The sequence below is a fragment of the Notechis scutatus genome, chromosome 3 (assembly GCF_049901735.1).
Source record: "Notechis scutatus isolate UNSWTSFEM ecotype Mainland chromosome 3, rNotScu1.2, whole genome shotgun sequence".
NCBI classification, from domain to species: domain Eukaryota; kingdom Metazoa; phylum Chordata; class Lepidosauria; order Squamata; family Elapidae; genus Notechis; species Notechis scutatus.
In genome coordinates, this window is record NC_142011.1 from 36810710 (window position 1) to 36822786 (window position 12077).

The window sequence follows — 12077 nt, forward strand, 5'->3', positions numbered from 1 at the left end:
AAACATTGCCTTCAGGTTTGGAGCTGATCCTATTTTCAGTCTGTGCAGTCAAGTTATCTGCTTGGCCTCAGGCAAAAAGCCAATACAGTTTTAGTAATTGCCAGGAACCCCTGCCTGCCTATCTGCTGTGATTGCTCAAGAAAGATCATTTGGTATGTACTCAAAAGTAAAGCTGATAACTAATTACAACACTGATATTTACCTGGAAAATCATTAAGGAAGAATTATGAGGCCAATGTTCAAATCTCCCCAAATGAGTTGGCTTAAGTCAGTCAATCTGAACCCTGCTTCTCTCCACATGCATTGGGTCACACAAAATGCCAGGTTGATGACCAAAGAATAAGAGAATGAAAGGAGTAATGTCCCAAATATCTAGAGGAGGGCTGTCAAACTCCCAGCCCATACATGAAGGGAAAAAAAGTCCTGATAGGTCACGTGATGCCACCATGATGACGTGAGTTTGACACCCCTGATCTATTTTATTTTTATTTTTATTTATTTTGATTTGTCAATTGTTTACAAGATAATAAGTACAAGTGTATACATAGTTGTGAATATATGAAATGGGTACATATAAGAAAAATAAAAAAAATAAGAGAAACAATAGGACAGGGACGGTAGGCACGTTGGTGCGCTTATGCACGCCCCTACAGACCTCTTAGGAAAGGGGTGAGGTCAATAGTAGACAGTCTAAGGTTAAAGTTTTTGGGGTTTGGGGAAGAGACTACAGAGTCGGGTAGAGTATTCCAGACATTGACCACTCTATTGCTGAAGTCGTATTTCCTGCAATCAAGTTTGGTGCGGTTTACTTTGAGTTTGTATCTGTTGTGTGCTCTGTGTTGTTATGGTTAAAGCTGAAGTATTCATTGACAGGTAGGACATTGCAATGTATGATTTTATATACCATGCTTAAGTCGGACCAAGACGGCGTAATTCGAGGTTTTCTAGTTTTAGAATTTCGAGTCTGGTGGCGTAAGGTATTCTATAACGGGTAGAAGAGTGGAGAACTCTTCTTGTGAAATACTTCTGGACTTTCTCAATTGTGTTAATATCACATACGTGATAAGGATTCCAGACTGATGAACTGTATTCGAGTATTGGTCTAGCAAATGTTTTGTATGCTCTGGTTAGTAGTGAGATATTACCAGAGAAAAAGCAACGTAGGATTAGGTTAACAACTCTTAATGCCTTTTTGGCTATGTAGTTGCAGTGAGCTCTAGCACTTAGATCATTAGAGGTGAGTATTCCCAGGTCCTTTACAGAGCTTGGGTCATCAACAAGATCTTGACTATTCAGCTTGTATTTTATTTTCTGATTTTTTTACCAATATGTAAGACAGAGCATTTATTTGTTGAGATTTGGAGTTGCCATATGTTAGACCATTCAGATACATAGTCTAGATCTTTTTGAAGGGTAGTAGTATTGTCTGTGGTATTGAACAGCTTTACATCATCAGCGAAGAGAACGCAATTGCTCTTGATATGATCACAAAGGTCGTTTATGTAGATTATGAAGAGAGTTGGTCCTAGAACACTGCCTTGGGGAACACCACTATTGACAGGTACAGAATTTGATAGGACGCTCCCAATTTTGACCATTTGTTGTCTGTTTGACAGGAATGCTTCTATCCAGTTATTCAGTTGTCCAGAGATACCATAAGATTTTATTTTTAGGAGTAGTTTGTCGTGTACCACTGAATCAAAGGCTTTGCAGAAGTCTATGTAGATTGCGTCTATTGCTTTGCCCTGGTCGAGTTGATTAGTCCATATGTTTTTGCAGTGTAAGAGTTGCAGATTACAGGATAGTTTTTTTCTGAAACCAAATTGTTTATTGGAGAGTAGGTTGTTTGTCTCTAAATGGAGGATGATGGATTGGTTAATAATTGATTCCATGACTTTACAGGTGACGCAGCATAAGGAGATTGGTATTTGTCGGGTATTTGTATTTGTCGGGGAAAACTGTCTTAATTAGACTGATGTTTCTTTTTCAGCCAATGCCTCTTTTGCCAACTGATGCACCATTTAAACAATGGCAAAAGGATAGGTCTAAATTTGTGTGGCAGGCGAAATAAACCACAAATGAAATATAAGGTGTTACAATATGCAAAAGAAAGAGGTGGATTGGGTCTACCTAAATTACATTTTGCAGCTGGCTGTTTGGTTTGAATGAAAGAGCGGGTGCCACTGAGAAATAAAAGGCTCTTGGACTTAAGAGGATATGTCCTGGGATTTTTTTTGGGGGGGGGGCCCTAGATATTTTATGTACGATAAAGTCTTGGTTAATGTGGATTTTAAAAATCATTATGTTTGATGTACCATATTGGGAATGTGGAATAGCTACAAATCCACGTTGTACCAGAAAATACCTTTGTGGCTCTAAGCACAAGCATTTTATTAAATGTAGTAATAGTTTACTTCAAACTAACTGGAAAAAAATATATGCCTGGATTAGCATAGATTAGCATATATTGTTGCTGCTGGTGTTTACCTAATTCAGTGATAATTTTTCATGCAATTATTGAATTTGCTTGTAAATTCTTTTTACATATTTTTTAAAAAAAGTTTGTTGTCAGTTACCCAAATGATAATTAGGATTCTTTTCTCAAAAGTCCCCCCAAATTTTAAAAATAGATAATTTTGAAGCATCTTTCCATGTCAAGCAAATATTGAAATATCAACATTGGGAAGAATCCAAAATTCTGACAATCAACTGACAATCAATATTTTAAATTTATAGGAAAACTGGTTCTTTATGGCTCCACAATTGCTATCTTTGGAACTAAATAAAGCAAATAAAAATATCCAAACAATTGCTTAACTATGAGATTGAATTTAAATAGGTGTGAATTTAGGGGAAATAGAAGAATTGGTATAAACCCAAAAGAATTCGCTTTGTAGGCTTCTGCACCTGTGATCCTGGCACAGGGATATGAAACTCTTTTGAATGTTCATGTTAATATGATAGCATGCTGGGAGAAAGGAGGCAATCTCAAAGTGTCAATGCTGCCTATTGAGGATTGTTTCTATGGAAATGATCCACACCCACTTGCTAATGCCAAGTTATTCTAAATACACTCAGCTAGGGAAAAGTTACCAGCTGGCAGGTTTAAAACTGGCGTAGCAGGGTTTTAGGCCTCTTTCTTTCTTTCTTTCTTTCTTTCTTTCTTTCTTTCTTTCTTTCTTTCTTTCTTTCTTTCTTTCTTTCTTTCTTTCTTTCTTTCTTCCTTCCTTCCTTCCTTCCTTCCTTCCTTCCTTCCTTCTTTTCTCTCTTTCTTTCCTCTCTCTCTCTCCCTCCCTCCCTCCCTTTCCTATTACCCCATAATATCCACAGCTTCTTGTGCCAATATATAGTTTTCCAATGTTTCTTCCCTGTGGATAGCATTATGTATAGCTGTTGCCCACATAGGATTGTCTGGTTATTGCTCAGGATAATTTAGTAACAGAATTATACAAGGTGATAACTGAAGCTTGATGATTGAAAACCCATTTAGCTAAAGTGATAGGCTTAATATTCCAAGGGAATATCATCGATTTACCTGGTCCCAAAGAATATTGATGAATGTAGGAAATAATAAAAGGAGGTGAGAGAATAGTTTAATTTGATCTTTTTCTTTCTTGGGAGGATGAAGAACTAGAAAAAAGGACAATGTGCAAGGCTCTGCTGTAGTACAAGGGACCTCTAGCAATGCTAGAGTCAAACATTAAACTAAGCCATTATATGGCTTGTTCAGGTTCAGTTTTGTACGCTGTGTGAATCCAACCATTGTGGTATGTACCTATATTGCTTCATGTGGTTTTGTTATTTAGTACAATGGGTGTGCTGAAGTCAGTCATGGCTTAATCAACAGAGTATAAAATGCGTAAGGAATTATGATGCAGGTGGACCTGACTTTCATTTGATTCATACTCTTTATCATGGGTTCAGGAATAAATATTACTGTAAAATGCATGTCATAAACTGAAATACATACCTACATATACACACGTGGCTGAACAAAATAACATTGAAGTGAGTCATGTGACAAGCATTATAAATAATTCAGTGGAAAATATATGAAATGACCTTTTCTATCTGTGCTAAATCTGCTGCAGTGTGTCATCATAACATACAGATATAGATATAGATAGATAGATAGGTGTGTGTATGTGTGTGTGTGTATGTGTATATATACATATATATTAATATTTGTTTTCATAGATTTTCACGAATACAGGTATGCAGGTCTTGGCGTGTTCGGGTCTTTTCCCGGGTAAGATTGAGAGTATCTTGGCGACGTTTCGACGAGGTGCCACTCGTCATCTTCAGGCTGGTGCTTTCGGCTTCGTGCTTGTGAGGGGGTTCTATTAGAGTCAAAATGCAGCCATTCTAGCTATACACAAGAAAAGTATTAGTGTAGCCAGAGAAATCCAGACCTATATATGGTGGGAAAGAATTTTGAAGGCATGAAATGGTAACTTCTTCTTATCTATACTGAGATATAAATGACTTTCATAAGGGAAAAAAGTGAAATATTGTTGGTTGGCATGCACCCAGAATTGGTCCTTTCCACATTGTAACATTTTAATCCTGGTTCTTCTAGTTAATTTCTCATTTTTTTAGTTGAAAACAAAAAAACTGTTTTATTCATATCCAGTTGATCTAGAGCAAGGCTGGCAAACTCCCGGCCCATGAGCCGGATGTGTCACATGCTGGCCACGCCCACACCCAGTTTAGCAAAGGGGAAAAAACTCCTGATATGCCTGCCGTGATGACCTGAGTTTGACACCCCTAATCTAGAGGAAGAAATAAACATTATCAGTGTAAAGCAATATTTTATTTAATGAATTTAGCATCATACAAGTAGTTTTTGATGAGCCACAGTGGTGCAATGGTTAGAGTGCAGTATTGCAGGCCACTTCTGCTGACTGCTAGCTCCTGCAATTTGGCTGTTCAAATCTCACCAGGTTCAAGGTTGACTCAGCCTTCCATCCTTCCGAGGTGGGTAAAATGAGGACCCAAATTTTGGGGGGCAATATTCTGACTGTAAACCGCGTAGAGAGGGCTGTAAAGCACTCTAAAGTGGAATATAAGTCTAAGTGCTATTGCTATTGCTTTGAGTTACAACCATTCATTTAGTGACCATTTGAAGTAACAATGACACTGAAAAAAGTGACTTATGACTATTTTTCACACTTATGACTGTTGTAATATCCCCATGGTTATGAGATCAAAATTCAGATGCTTGACAACTGGCATGTATTTATGACAGTTGCAGTGCCCTGGGGGTCATGTGACCACCTTTCCCAACCTTCTGACAAGTCAACGGGGAAGCCAGGTTCACTTAACAACCTGTGTTACTGAGTTAAAACAGCAGAGATTCACTTAACAACAGGAGCAAGAAAGATTGTAAAATGGGGCAAAACTCACTTAACCACTGTCTTGCAAACTTTGGGCTCAGTTATGGTTGCAAGTAACTGTAGTATAATATGCCATTTTATAATATGCCTCTGTGGCGCAGTGGTTAGAGTGCAGTACTGCAAGCTACTTCTGCGCCAGCTGCCTACAGTTTGGCAATTCAAATCCCACCAGACTTCCATCCTTCTGAGGTGAGTAAAATAAGGACCCAGATTGCTGGGGGAAATATGCCGACTCTGTAAACCGTTTAGAGAGGGCTGTAAAGCACTATAAAGCAGTATACAAGTCTAAGTGCTATTGCTATATAAAGAATAGCTCAAGCAGTTATGAGAGAAGATGGATATATGCTCTTTAATAGTCTTTATTGTTAGTTTTGTTTGTTTGTTTACTAAAGTTCCAACAGCTTTAGAAGGTGCGCAAGAAAAGGAAATGTTTCATCAGTAGGCTTTTCACAACACTTGTTATGAAGGATGCCAAAACATCTTTAAAAAATGAGAAACATAAAGGAAATGTCATAATAACTCAACAGGGAGACTTACTACATTCTGTGTAAAAACAATGTTGTCACCGAGGTGGTAGGGGATGGTGGGGGAATGAAACTTTTGGCAGAGAGAATGCCCATGCTAAGAAAATTCCAGCCTTTATCCAGTTATGGAAGAAAGAAATGTAATCAAATGCACTAAGAAATCGACAAGATGTATAGTATGTGCTGTACAGTTAAATAAAAATAAAATGCAAAATAAAAATAAAAAGTTTGTGAAAAAATAGTCAGGTTTAGAATTGTTTAAAGTTGCCATAAAATTAGATCACACTCTTGTAAATATTTGTTAAATTATGGTTTGTTGAACAAACCATAATTGCCTGGGATCATGTATGTCATAAATTATAAACAAGTCATCAGAAATCCCAATAACTATAGTGACAGCAAGTCATACTGTAGCATGATTTATTTTGTTTTAACTTAGCAGGAGATGCGAATCCTGTATGTCTCAACAGATAACAGATAATCAGAGTTGGGAGGGACCTTGTAGGTCATCTAGTCCAACCCTCTGCCCAAGCGGAAGACCCTACACCATTTCTGACAAATAACAGTCCAGTCTCTTCTTGAAAGCCTCAGGTGATGCTGCTCCCACAACTTCCGAGGGCAAGCTGTTCCATTGGTTGATTGTTCTCACTGTCAGAAAGTTTCTCCTTATTTCCAGGTTAAATCTCTTCTTATTCAGTTTCCATCCATTGTTCCTTGTCTGGCCTTCGGGTGCTTTAGAAAATAACTTGACCCCTTCCTCACACATACATACATACATACACATACTCCTGAAACACGATAAAAGCCTCTCCCCAAAGAATAATAAGTAGAATCCCAATAAAAGAAAAGAAAATATTACTTGGATAAATTTAATGTAGATTTATACCACTCAGTATACTTCTCTATAGTTTTCTACCCAAGCTGTCCTTTCTTCCATTGTAGCTGTACACCACTTGTTATATTGGCAATTACTTTTATATTTAATCCTCTTTCTGTCAGCCCTGATTCATTCTCAGTGTATGTCTTCTTGCTTCAACAGACATGCTTCTTAGATGTGATTTTGGATTCAGAAGTCATCTAGTTCTAAAGAAATACCATCTTTAGTTCTGCATGGGTTGTGTTACCTTGGATAAAACTGACATGTAACTTGGGGATATTCCTGAAGTCATAGTCTCAAGAATGGGCTTGAACTCCATCTAATGTATCCCTTATGGTCCCTTCTGGAAGAGGAGGTTCTACTCATAGTTGTCCATTTCTTAATCTCTTAATTAGGCTATTTCAATGTGTTTTACAGCACACGGAGCTAGCTTTGAAGGAGCATTTGGAAGCTACAATTGCTCCAGAATGTGGCTGCTCAAGTAAGTATGTATGCTGTCTCATTTACTTATATAAAAGCAATACCTCAATGGGTTTCCAGGTTGATTTCTGGGTCAATTCAAAATGGTAGCTGTCACCTATAAAGACCTTCATGGTTCAGAACCTGGTAGTATTGACTTTGCTCCCATTAACAGTGGGAATCTCTTGATTTTTAGTGAGATAGATTATTATTCCCAGAATGATACTGTTACCTTCTTTTGATTGTATTGTTTTAAACCCAGTATACAGAAATTAGGTTTTTATGTCACTCAGAGTCATTCACATCAACCCAGTAAAATACATGCATGCATACACAAATGTGCTCCATTCCTACTGCATTCAATTTGCTTTTGTTTCTCCTGACTACTCTATTTTTGTATAACAAAGTAGGCAGAAACATAGATTGCTTTCCGATAATCAGGTACAGTCATAAGCACACACCCACTAAACAAATTGCACAGTAACTCAATAACAAAACCAATCTGTTTTAACATTTCTCCACGTAACACCATGTACCACTGCAGTCTTTCGAAATTTCAATATTTTACTTCTATTTGTGACTTCCTTTTGATTAATTTTTCTTGACGTTAAAATCCATAGCACTTATTTCAATTCCACTTTTGAGATTAAGCTGTCATTCACAAACAGATCCTTAAATACTCCTGCCAGCATTTTCTCATTTCAGTTTCATCTCAAATAATTTCATTGGGTTGATTTATAATTTCTATAACTCTACTATAAGCTCTTTGTTTAGTCTTCTTCACCCAACAATGTTCTACCTCTACCAAAACCATGCTGCATTATGCCTGACATTTTGATTGTTAACTTTTTTGACAGCATGCTTTGCAACTTTTTTTCTGTGCAGACATCTGTTGGTCACCTTCATTTATTTTAGCTTATATTCTTTAAAATATTTTCTCATCCAGAGTCCTTTCCTTTATCATCTCACCAAACATCATTGTCACATTTTCCATTGATATATACTTCAGCTTCAACCATAACAACACAAGGGCACACAATAGATAGATAAACTCAAGGTTAACCACACCAAACTTGACTGCAGAAAATACAACTTCAGCAACAGAGTGGTCAATGTCTGGAATACTTTACCTGACTGTGGTTTATTCCCCAAACCCCAAAAACTTTAACCTTAGACTGTCTACTATTGACCTCAACCCTTTCCTAAGAGGTCTGTAGGGGGCGTGCATAAGCACACCAACGTGCCTGTCAGCTGTTCATCCGAGATTGAGGGGTGAACGATAAGATATCAACTCACTCCTGTAGCTTTAGTGAAGTTTTTTATTTGTCTTCCACACCACAACAACAGGTAACAGCGATCAAATTATGCTTAAAGTCAGCTCTGGGTTGCAATGAAACCCAGAGCTGTATTTATACATGTTATACTTTGGATAACAATATAATTACTATAACCAACTTCCATCTGGCTTCACTGCCTAACATCTGTCATCCTTAAATTAAAGAAACATGGTAACTGCACCTTTCCCCTGCTCGACGAGCCCGTGTACCCTCATTTATTTCTTATCATTATTACAACATCACCCCCTTGACATCCAGCCATGAATCATTATTATTACACCACTCCTTGTCAGGAAGCCGATGTTAGTTATTTGACGAATATTCATTATAGCGTCCACATGGCAACACTAGGTAAGTGAAAGAATATGGTTGTATCACATCCTGGCTGTCTCGGCTCCAGTCCGTTCTTTATTAGAGTCATGACAGGGTGGCCCCCTCTACCAAGATTCTGCCTAGAATACAAGAACACATTAGACAAAAGGGATAATGGTGTATAGAGGTTATACATCGGCCCCTGGCTTATCGGGATGTCGGGTGTGGAATTTTTTCCTCAATCTATCTGCACACATATCCAACACATTCACCCAGGTTGCCTCTGATTTGGGATACCCTTTCCATTGTATGAGGTATTGAATAGTATGTCTTTGTATTCTAGAATCTAGTATTCTATCTATTTCAAATTGTTCTGGTTCTCTATGTACTGGTTTCATAGGTATCTCATCATTTCTAGGGATACTTGTTTCAAGTAAATTTATATGAAAAATGGGATGAATCCGCCCTAGCCATGACGGTAATTTGAGTTTAACTGTCACGGGGTTAATTACTCTTACTATATCAAAAGGGCCTAAATATTTTGGACCCAGTTTTCGGCCATTCAATTTTAATTTGATATATTTGGTAGAAAGATACACTTTATCTCCCACCTGGAAGGGTTTAATATCCTTCCGTTTTTGTTTGTTTCAAGTTTATATTCTCTGGAAGCTTTTTCTAAGGCTTTTTGTACGTTACTCCAACATCCTTGTATTTTTTCTGCCCATTCTTTAACACCAGGTGGGTCTTCCTCTTGACAGATGAATTCTGAACTTGGGCCAAATTCCATAGCATGTACTATATAAAATGGACTATACCTGGTGCTGCTATGCAGGGTGTTGTTGTAAGCAATTTCCACGAACAGTAATAAAACTACCCATTCTCTTTGTTGATGTGAGATATATGATCTTAAATATCGTTCCACCATGGCATTTTCTCTTTCTGAAGCTCCGTTTGTACTTGGGTGGTATGCTGAGCTGAGTCCCTGAGAAGACCCCATGAAAGCAAGGAACGCCCTCCAAAATCGTGCTGTGAACTGCACCCCCCTGTCGGATATTATTCTTCTGGGCTCCCCGTGTAATCTATACACTTGTGTCACAAACATATCTGCCAATTGTTCTGCCGATGGTAAGCCTTTACAGGGGACAAAATGCGCCTGTTTTGAAAATAAGTCAATTATGGTCCATATTACCATGTAACCCTTGCTGTTTGGCAATACAGCAATAAAATCCATGGCTATATCTTGCCATGGACGTGTTGGCTCTGATACTGTCTGCAATAGTCCCATTGGTTTGCCTACTCTAGGCTTAGATGTTGCACAGACATGGCATGTCTTTACATACTGTTCGACATGAACCCTCATTTTGGGCCAGCAAAACTGACAGCGGGTTAGATGTAATGTCTTTAAATATCCGAAATGTCCTGCCTGTTTTACATCATGACAATTTGCAAGTATTTCATCTCTACACTTGGCTAGCACGTACACTTTATTCCCTCTCCAAGCTATGCCATCTTTAAATGAACACAAATGGGATTTTTTTTTCAGCCAAGCATCTTGTGTAGTAGCGTTTCGTATTGTGTCATAGGTTGTTTTCTTTAAACGAGTCACTTGACCAACACTTTTAGATGAGTTATCAACAATTAAGGGTTGAATAATAATATCTCATGTTGATTGATATTGGGGCAATCAGGACAAGCCATCTGCCATGAAATTTTGTCCTTTCGGTACATACTTTAATTTGAAATTAAATCGATTAAAGTACAGAGCCCACCTGACCTGCTTAAAAGACAATCGTTTTGGTTTTTGTAATGCTTCCAAATTTCGGTGATCCGTCCACACTTCAAAAACCTCCTGTGCCCCTTCCAGGAAATGCCTCCAAGTACTCAGTGCTCATTTTACAGCAGCCTCCTTCTCCCATATCGCCCAGCCTCTCTCTGTAGTAGTAAACTTCCGTGATGTATATGCACATGGCTGTAGTGCTCCATTTTCATTCTCCTGTAACAGGACAGCCCCTATGGCTACATCATTCACGTCCGCCTGCACAATGTATTTCTTCGTTGAATCAGGATGTTGCAAAATGGGTGCTTGAGGGAATAATGATTTCAATGCTTCAAAGGCCTGTTGACATTGGTCTGACCATTTAACTGGTTGATTTGGTTTTGGTTTTTCTGTTTGTTTCTTTGTTTTTAGCAACTAGGTTAATGGCAGTGCAATGTGGGCAAATTTAGGTATAAATTGTCGATAAAAGTTTGCAAAGCCCAAAAAACTTTGTACCTATCTTCTTGTTTGTGGGATTTTCCATTCCATTACAGTTTTTACCTTCATGGGATCCATCTCCAATCCTGCATTAGAGATTCAGTATCCCAGGTAGTCTAGTTTCGTACAATGGAACTCACACTTAGAAAATTTGCTATATAATTTGGCATTCAATAATTTAGTTAATACACTCCTCACCAATTGGATGTATTCTTCCATAGTTTTTGTGTAAATAAGTATATCATCCAAATATATTAGCACCCCACAGTATAAATGTTCTTGTAGTACATTATCAATAAGTTGCATGAACACCACGGGGCCCCCTTGTAATCCAAAAAGGCATTACTCAGAATTGATAGCTTCCGAGGGGACAATTGAATGTTGTTTTGCATTCATCCTCAGGTCTTACTCTCACTCGATAATATGCCTCGCGCAAGTCTAATTTAGTAAAGAAATGTCCAGTTGATAGGGTAGCCAACAACTCACTGATTAATGGTAACGGGTATAGGTTATTGACGCAGACCGCGTTAAGTCCTCTAAAATCAACACATAAATTATAGGCCACCATCTTTTTTTTTCTTGGAATAGTACAGGGGCAGCTATTTGTGATCGTCCGGCTTTAATAAATCCCCCAAGCTAAATTCTTGTCCAGAAAGTTCCGCATTTCGTCATTTCTTTGGGTGTCATTGCATACATTTGGGGTTTTGGCAATTTTGCCCCTGGAATCAGTTCGATAGCACAATCCATTGGGCGATGCGGTGGTAGAATCTCACACTTTTTCTCACTAAATACTTCCGCCAAATCCTGATAAACTGATGGAAAAGAGTAACTACTATGCTCATCTAATAAACTAATGGGCTCCACCCTTAAAGTCTGCTGTTGTACGTCTGGTTCTTGTTGTGGCGGTTCTGGTCCTAT